Genomic DNA, 8052 nt, shown 5'->3' with positions numbered 1-8052 from the left:
GTGTATCTCTGTCGCCACCCAGTGGACATTTCTCGGAAGTGTCACCGCCCGCCAGAATTCGGAAAAGTCCCGGGACTGAAGCTGTGTGACTGGACAAGAGCCTGTCTCCCGCCTCCTGCTGAAATCTCAGCGCCGATTGGACAAAAGCTGCTCACAGTCCGGATCCAGTGGAAGGCCGATCCACTCCGGGTTTTCCGTAGCCGGAAGTCCGGGTCCGGTGGAAAGGCCGATCCACTCCGGGTTTTCCGTAGCCGGAAGTCCGGGTCCGGTGCAAAGGCCGATCCACTCCGGGTTTTCCGTAGCCGGAAGTCCGGGTCCGGTGGAAAGGCCGATCCACTCCGGGTTTTCCGTAGCCGGAAGTCCGGGTCCGTTGCAAAGGCCGATCCACTCCGGGTTTTCCGTAGCCGGAAGTCCGGGTCCGGTGGAAAGGCCGATCCACTCCGGGTTTTCCGTAGCCGGAAGTCCGGGTCCGGTGCAAAGGCCGATCCACTCCGGGTTTTCCGTAGCCGGAAGTCCGGGTCCGGTGCAAAGGCCGATCCACTCCGGGTTTTCCGTAGCCGGAAGTCCGGGTCCGGTGCAAAGGCTGATCCACTCCGGGTTTTCCGTAGCCGGAAGTCCGGATCCTTTACGATGCACGCAAGACTACGTTACAGAGCACCGGAGTACATTATACAGTCAAATAAAGATAAGGTACGCACAGCTTTCATGTTGTGATACTTAGACATGGTTTGGAGACGTTCCCTCGTGTGTATTTATTCAAATGCGTGTCGCTTTAATTTGGAAGCGCATCATTTCAGTGCATGAGTTTACCTGTTATATTGGGCGAGATTTCACACGGATAATCAAACAAGAACGAGTTTGCCCTGGAATCCAGTCCACTGCCCAACCTGAAAGTCAGAGCATGAGAACGGACGGATTGTATGGCGATTGTGGTGTTGCTCGACCACATCAAGTAGGCGAGAAGTACACTCTGCTACTACGACATACGGTCTAATTATTCAATTTTCGATTATTTCTCATCTTTAGGCTATTTCTACATCTAATAACGAGCGAGTATAATGATTAAGCCAATGATACATTATATTTTAGATTCGGTTCAGCAGTATTGAGCAGTAAAATAACATCAATTTGTCTACAGGAAATGTCAGAATTAGAAGCCTTCTTTACACCATTTTACCGATCTGTTCAGAGTGTTTTAACAACAGAAAAAACAAAATCAAACGTAAGGTTTATGGGCTGCTTTGAGATAGACAATTATCATCTATATTACTTTTAAATCTATGCACACTGTGTATCTTTACCGGGTCGATTCAATGTACAATTTTGTACTGACGCCTTAACCTTATTATTCATACAAAATCTGTTTGACAATAGTCATGTTTGATTCCACTCACTTTCCCCAAAGAGGTGCTCCAAAATAGTTTGACAAGATATTGTGAGATTGCGAGAGGGATCTGAAGTATTTATTAGTACAAGTATAACTCAATTGTTTTCCTTGTAGTCTAATAAAGGTTGTAAATTCTTCCATAGTTTCTGATGGGCTACTGTTAGTTTCTTAAAAGCATCAATACCTAGTTCCTGAATGATTAAATTAGGGAAACATACATCACCTACTTTGCTTAATTTTGTAAATAATACTGTCGGTATCGGTATTAGATGCTCTAAACCCTGTAGCATTTAGGCCTCCTTCTGCCCGTGTTTGACAAATAGCAACCATGAATAAAGTTTTTTTTTATTTTACTAAGGTAGAGAACATCAAATCACAAAATCACCTTTTTGAAAATCTTAATACCAAGATATTTAATCACATCTTTTACATGTATGTTACGTACGGAGCAGACACTTTCCAACAGCCACCAGTTCACTTTTCTGATATGTAAAGAAAGACCAGAAACAGAGGAAATGACTTGTAAAGGCATTTAATTGCTTTGTCCACCTCTGTGTGCTTTCTCAGAGAGAGAGTTGTATCCTCAGCCAATTGGGAACACCTGTCATCTCTTTATCCTGTACTTGAATACCCTGAAACTATTTGTTATAGGGGTGTAAGCAGTGGGAAGAGGAGTGGGCTCGTGTCGAATTGCCTTACCCGTTCCCAATCTGCAGGAGGTCCCACGACGGCAGGTAGCTGCTCTAGTCGCTGGAGCTCAGTTCGCTGTCGAGGGAGGACGAGGGCTCTGGCTCGGGGGAATCACGGCTCCACAGCTCCTACCTGTTGCAGAGTGTTTCTGCCCTCCCGATGGCCTCTGTGTTTTAGAAGGATCTGTCTCTTTTCGCTTGCTTACACCACAGGTTTCATCGACGATAGTGTGCATCCTGAAGCAGTGAGTTATCAGTCTTATTTCTACTGAGAAACAGTTCAAGCACTCACAAAACAATAACCAGGAGACGGTGTATGAAAAAGAATTGTAAGACTTGCAGAGTAGATTTAAATAGACAGTGGATGTCACACTGCGTGCTTGAATATCAGAGATTCAATTCATTCTTTCCTGTAGGTTAACTTCCTGTTTGACATTGTTCCGCTGTCACTTCTTCACAAACTCATAACTCGCCGTGTTCAATTTTGTGTTGAGTTACAGGAACCTCAGCATCAGATGAAATCCTCTTCAGCGCCCCAGGGAGACTGGGGGACTTGCCAGATTTTCAACTTTATCACTGGGTCCTTTGGCTCAGGGCTGTTGAGCAAAGTGCTCCCCTCTGCTGGAGAGCCACAGGGGCACTACAGAGCGGCCTCGTGTTCCCTGCTCCTGCCCGTGCCTGTGGACGGCCAGTGTGACCGCGCGCGAGACAAAGTAGTGCATTCGTGGTGTAAATACAGAATGTTCACTAGCTGACCTAGGAAAGTTACAGAGACGGGAGTATACGTTCTGAAATAATGTGAACCACTGTTACTACACACAGACAGACTACTTAAAAATCATGTGGCTTTTTAAGGTCGTTTTGTCTGCCTAAAGTACGTTAGATTTGTCACAGCAAAGAGTTTGAATACTTACAGAATGCAGCAGCTAGAATTGTTACTTGGAGCAGAAAGAATGACCACATAACCCCCATACTTCTCTCTCTTCATTGGCTTCCTCTCAGGTACAGGGCGGACTTCAAACTCCTTCTACTTACTTACAAGGCTCTCAGAGGTCAGGCACCTGTCCTGCCTCGCAGGGATGCTGCAGAGGAGAAATACTGTCTGTCATGGGCTGGGCACCATGTGAGTTGAATGCTGCATCAGTGCCATGGATCCAAGAGGGGCATCATGGATACAGCTGTCGTTTGGGAGGATTCTGCTGGTCTGCAGAGACCTGCATGGGGTACTGACATACAGATAACGTGATGGATGGATGGATTAATACCCGCATTCATTTCTTTCTTTTTTTTTAATGATATAATGTTAGCAGGCCCAAAGGGGTTGGGCAGCCAGTTGACCTTGGACCCCTAGAGGATTTTATTCTCCTTACTGAGTCTTTGGTTCCTTTCCTCCATTGTCTTCAGTTCTGTATTCACAAAATGTATATTTACCTGCATTGTTAAGCGCCTTGGGGCAACCTTGTTGTGAAAGGCGCTATATGAAAATAAATTGAATTGAATGGAATGACAGAGTCACGGCTTTTCCAGTTTCCTCTCCTATTATCTTCTTTATCTGCACTCTAAAACACAGTGAAACCTTGAACCTTTCAACTGGACCACTGCCGTTCTACATCACAATGACTCTAACTAGGACGGAGACTTGAATGGGATGAAAAAGGAAAAGGCATTATTTGCAGGAAGAAATTAAACTGTTCCACCTGATCACTTGCTTAACAAAGTGATTCACTGGAGTGGAGGCGGTGAAAGCTTTGTGAATCAACTTACAAAAGGAAACATGTAAGAAACGTGGCTCCCATATTTAACCCTTGAAAAATCTATGAGTGTTATGTGGAGGTGAAAGTATTGTTCAATTATTCTAATAAAGCTCACTCAACTAAGACCCAGAAAAGTACCTCTCACCTAAGAGGAAATACTAACAAGTAGGATGTTCAAATGAAAAGCATTAAAAACTGAATGATCTTCAGTAGCTGAAATGATAATTGAGCTCTGGGTCACAGTGCTCCTGAAAAAAAATCAAATTTCAGCAGACACCCAAGGACAGCAGGTGAGCACCATGCTGAGCCAGTGTATAAGTGTATGAATCACAGTTTCAAGGAGCTTTTTTCAGTTTCGTTCCACTGATCGGCCAACACGGGGGGAACTTCAGTCTTACTCGCCCTATTGCATTAAGAAACTGTACAACATTCTCCAATAAGAACTTGCGACCTCACCTAACGAAAAGCAATTTGCGTAGCAGGGAAAGACTGGACTCCCACTGGGGATTTTTGTTTTTCATCCCGATGGTGATGTGCACTATATAGAACGTTGCTGGACCCTCCTCGGGAAGCGTGCAGAGATCACATTAGATGTGTTGCTCAAGCTCTTTATTGTCACGTACAGTAAACCCAGCAGTGTGGTCAGTGCGGGATGTGTTCTGTCCTGACGGCAGGGTCAGCAGCCAGAGGAGACCTGAAACACAAGACGGAGAGGTAAGACATTGATTCCGACAGAGAGAGCTTTCACACCGGATTACTGACAAGAGGAGCAATAAGGGAAGAGTTGTAAAGACACGCCGAAGAGAATATTCTCATCTAAGAGGAAATATTAACAAGTAGGATGTTAAAATGAAAAGCATTAAAAACTGCATGATCTTCAGTAGTGAAATGATTACTGAGCTCTGGGTCACGGACAGCAGGGGAGTGAATGAGTTGTTTATTTTGTTTCCTGTGAATTATGTAGAATTCACAACGTGTTCCAATTGTACAGGAAAACCATTGAGAGCAGATTCACTTCTTCTGCACCAGAATGAATGATTTCCATCTTCACTCTAGGGTACTGTACTTTACAGCACTGTATTGTATTCTGCATATATGTCTGTTATGTACACATTTTCTTTCTCACTTTGTCTCTCTGTCCATTTGTATCAGTTTGTTGGAGAGCACCATCACACCAGCATCACAACATTTATTCTACTGCCTTATTAAGCAAATGTCTCTACTAAATTCTTTTTATATATAAAACATTTTTTGACATGATATACACAAATGGCTAATTATACTTTCTGATTATATTTCCATCTTAGAAATGAAGCATTTCTCTCCTGCAGTTTGAGGTTGTTAAATAGAAAACTGGATCACTCCAGGGCCGAATCTTCTCCCTCTCTTACACTCTCTTACATTCGTTCACGAATGATCACAAGAGCAAACACATAGACTGGCTTCTCACAAAGTGTGTCAATGACACAGTCCCGGTCAGCTTACTAAAGGACCCAGAAAATCACCACGGGCCAGTCTGAACAGTTTCACGGAATGGTCTGTTGACTTCTCTTTGATGTTTCATGTTACAAGAGCAAAACAATACTCACTGATTTGAGGATAATTGCGCCATCCCTCCAGCCTACTGAAATGAACCGTCAGACTGCAGAAGCTGTCAGTGACTACAGGTCCTTGGGACTGGTCAGAGAAACCTGAGATGAAACAAACGTTGTGAGACCATTTATAAGCTTGTGACCTCAAATTAAACGGAAGTCAGACATTTTCAAAGGGGGCAACACTGCGGCACAGTGGTTAGCATCGCTGCCTCATAGCACCGGGGCCCTGGGTTTGATTCCAGGGGTGCTGTCTGTGTGGAGTCTGCATGTTTGTTCGCGCTGCAGGGGACACCTCACCCCCACAGACACAAACTCACACCACAACACAATCAACCCGCCAGTATCAGTTTGTGTTCAGTGCTGGGGAGGTGCCTTGTCCTTGCAGAACAAAAACAAGGTGATCAGGACTGACGCCAAGATTCAGGTATTCAAGTACCCAGTAAATCCAGGGCTCAAATGGGGGAACTGTTTCACGAGCTACACAACATCCTCACACACGATGACAGAGCCTTGGAAAGCCGTGTGGAGAGTGAGGTGCTCGTACCCAGCCGGAGTTAAAAGACCACGCATTGAGCAGAGCAACTGAGCAAAAGCACACTATCGATCTACCCAACCCAGAAAAGCACACATCTCTGTGATACAGAGGCTAAGGCAACATGTGAGTAAAGGATTTTGAATCAGCAATTGTGCTGATGAGCCAGTCAGCAATTTTTCAGAAACAGCAAACAAGTCGTCAGCCTCCAGGAGCTGCAGAAGATTGTGAGATATAAAGGAGTGAAACCAGGGCAGGAGAAACTGATTCCTCGTGTAGGAAGCTGAGGAAAAAGATGCACACCCTGCAGACTGAAAGGAAGACAGCACAAACTATCAGTAATGTCAGCCTAGAAGAAAGTGTAGTGCAGTGTGTTGCAACTAAGTTTTTGTTCAATATTTGTTTTGTCTGAAAGAGACTGTTTTGATCAGATACATGCAATACTATTTCTTTCTCATTCTCTGTCTTTGTATGTCTTATTTGGATCACACCATAAAGTTCATAACCCAGCCAGTTGCTTTGGCTCTGAAAGCATCCCTCAGCAGGGACAGCCCTGATCCCCAAACACAGGGCTGCCCTTCCCACTGCCCGTCTGCTCTCTGCCCAGTGGAAGTAGCGTTTCTGCCCCGCAGCTGTGTGAGAGAAGATGACCTGAGAGCACTAACCCACCTCTGGAGAGGGAAGAGTCTCAGCTGGAAGGGAGGAGGAGCTGCCGGGCTGCCGCAGACAAGGCGCCGCTGAAATGATAGAGAAATCTTTTAGAATCAAACGTCACCTGGCTCAGTGTTTAAGCTGTAGTACATGATCACATTAGATTATTAAAACATGCAGACTGCCATTTCCATTCTGTACAAACAAAGGGTTTTCCATTGTAGAAAACACCACTGCAAATCCAAAGCGGAGTGTACTGGGACTGCAGTCCAGAGAAACCCATCATGTTACAAGAACTGGAGGCCATTTCACACCAAAACTGTACAATAGGATTCTTTCTGCACACCCAGTACTGGGGGCTGTGCCAGAGGCTCCTCACTGTTCTGGGATGATTTTAGACGTCGAATCGGGCAGGAGGCAGGCGCTCTTCGGGAGCTCTCGTCCCGTGCTATAACTCGGACCACGCGATGGCACAATTGCTTCCTACATACAAACAGAAACTTCAAACAACAAAACCCAACAAGAAATCTGTTCACACTTGGACTCCTGCTGCAGCTGAGGAGCTGTCACGCACACACCTCCTGCGTGGGTAGTGTTGGCCGTAGGACGTGTTGTTCAGAGAGGGAAAAAATACACCATAGCAAGTCAGCACTCAAACAAACCAAAAGGCCAGTTTTATTGAAGTTGACGCAGCTGGCCACTCAAACACTCACTGCGTCTCTTCACCAGGTATCCACACAGACAGCACCCCAGGAAAGCAGACCCATAAGAACAGGGGAAGAGCATGCAGACTCCACACAGACAGCACCCCAGGAAACTGAACCCATGAGAACAGGGGAAGAGCATGCAGACTCCACACAGACAGCACCCCAGGAACCAGACCCATGAGAACAGGGGCAGAGCATGCAGACTCCACACAGACAGCACCCCAGGAACCAGACCCATGAGAACAGGGGCAGAGCATGCAGACTCCACACAGACAGCACCCCAGGAACAGGACCCATGAGAACCGGGGCAGAGCATGCAGATTCCAGATAGACAGCACCCCAGGAACAGGACCCATGAGAACAGGGGCAGAGCATGCTGACTCCACACAGACAGCACCCCAGGAAACTGAACCCATGAGAACAGGGGCAGAGCATGCAGACTCCATACAGACAGCACCCCAGGAAACCAGACCCATGAGAACAGGGGCAGAGCATGCAGACTTCACACAGACAGCACCCCAGCAAACCAGACCCATGAGAACAGGGGCAGAGCATGCAGACTCCACACAGACACCACCCCAGGAAACCAGACCCATGAGAACAGGGGCAGAGCATGCAGACTCCACACAGACAGCGCCCCATGAACAGGACCCATGAGAACACAGGCAGAGCATGCAGACTCCACACAGACAGCAGCCCAGGTAACACACCCCAGCAGGAGGAGGCGCCGACGGACT

At 46.3% G+C, this 8052-nt stretch overlaps 2 long non-coding RNA genes across 2 annotated transcripts; one reads left to right on the top strand and one right to left on the bottom strand.

Annotated features, from left to right (window-relative positions):
• Positions 1-572: 572 nt before the first annotated feature.
• On the top strand, positions 573-3580 carry LOC138241597 (uncharacterized). The gene is made up of 2 exons (XR_011190847.1): positions 573-2321; positions 3079-3580. It is a non-coding gene; the product is annotated as an uncharacterized lncRNA (long non-coding RNA).
• An 844-nt stretch (positions 3581-4424) lies between these two features.
• Positions 4425-5517, bottom strand: LOC138241641 (uncharacterized). Its single transcript, XR_011190901.1, has 2 exons — positions 5420-5517; positions 4425-4524 (listed from the first exon to the last, which is right to left on the bottom strand). It is a non-coding gene; the product is annotated as an uncharacterized lncRNA (long non-coding RNA).
• Between the last annotated feature and the right edge of the window lie 2535 nt (positions 5518-8052).

The sequence above is a fragment of the Lepisosteus oculatus genome, chromosome 10 (assembly GCF_040954835.1).
Source record: "Lepisosteus oculatus isolate fLepOcu1 chromosome 10, fLepOcu1.hap2, whole genome shotgun sequence".
NCBI lineage: Eukaryota > Metazoa > Chordata > Actinopteri > Semionotiformes > Lepisosteidae > Lepisosteus > Lepisosteus oculatus.
Note: the sequence above shows the minus strand (reverse complement) of the source record. Positions and strands in the feature narration are given on the sequence as shown.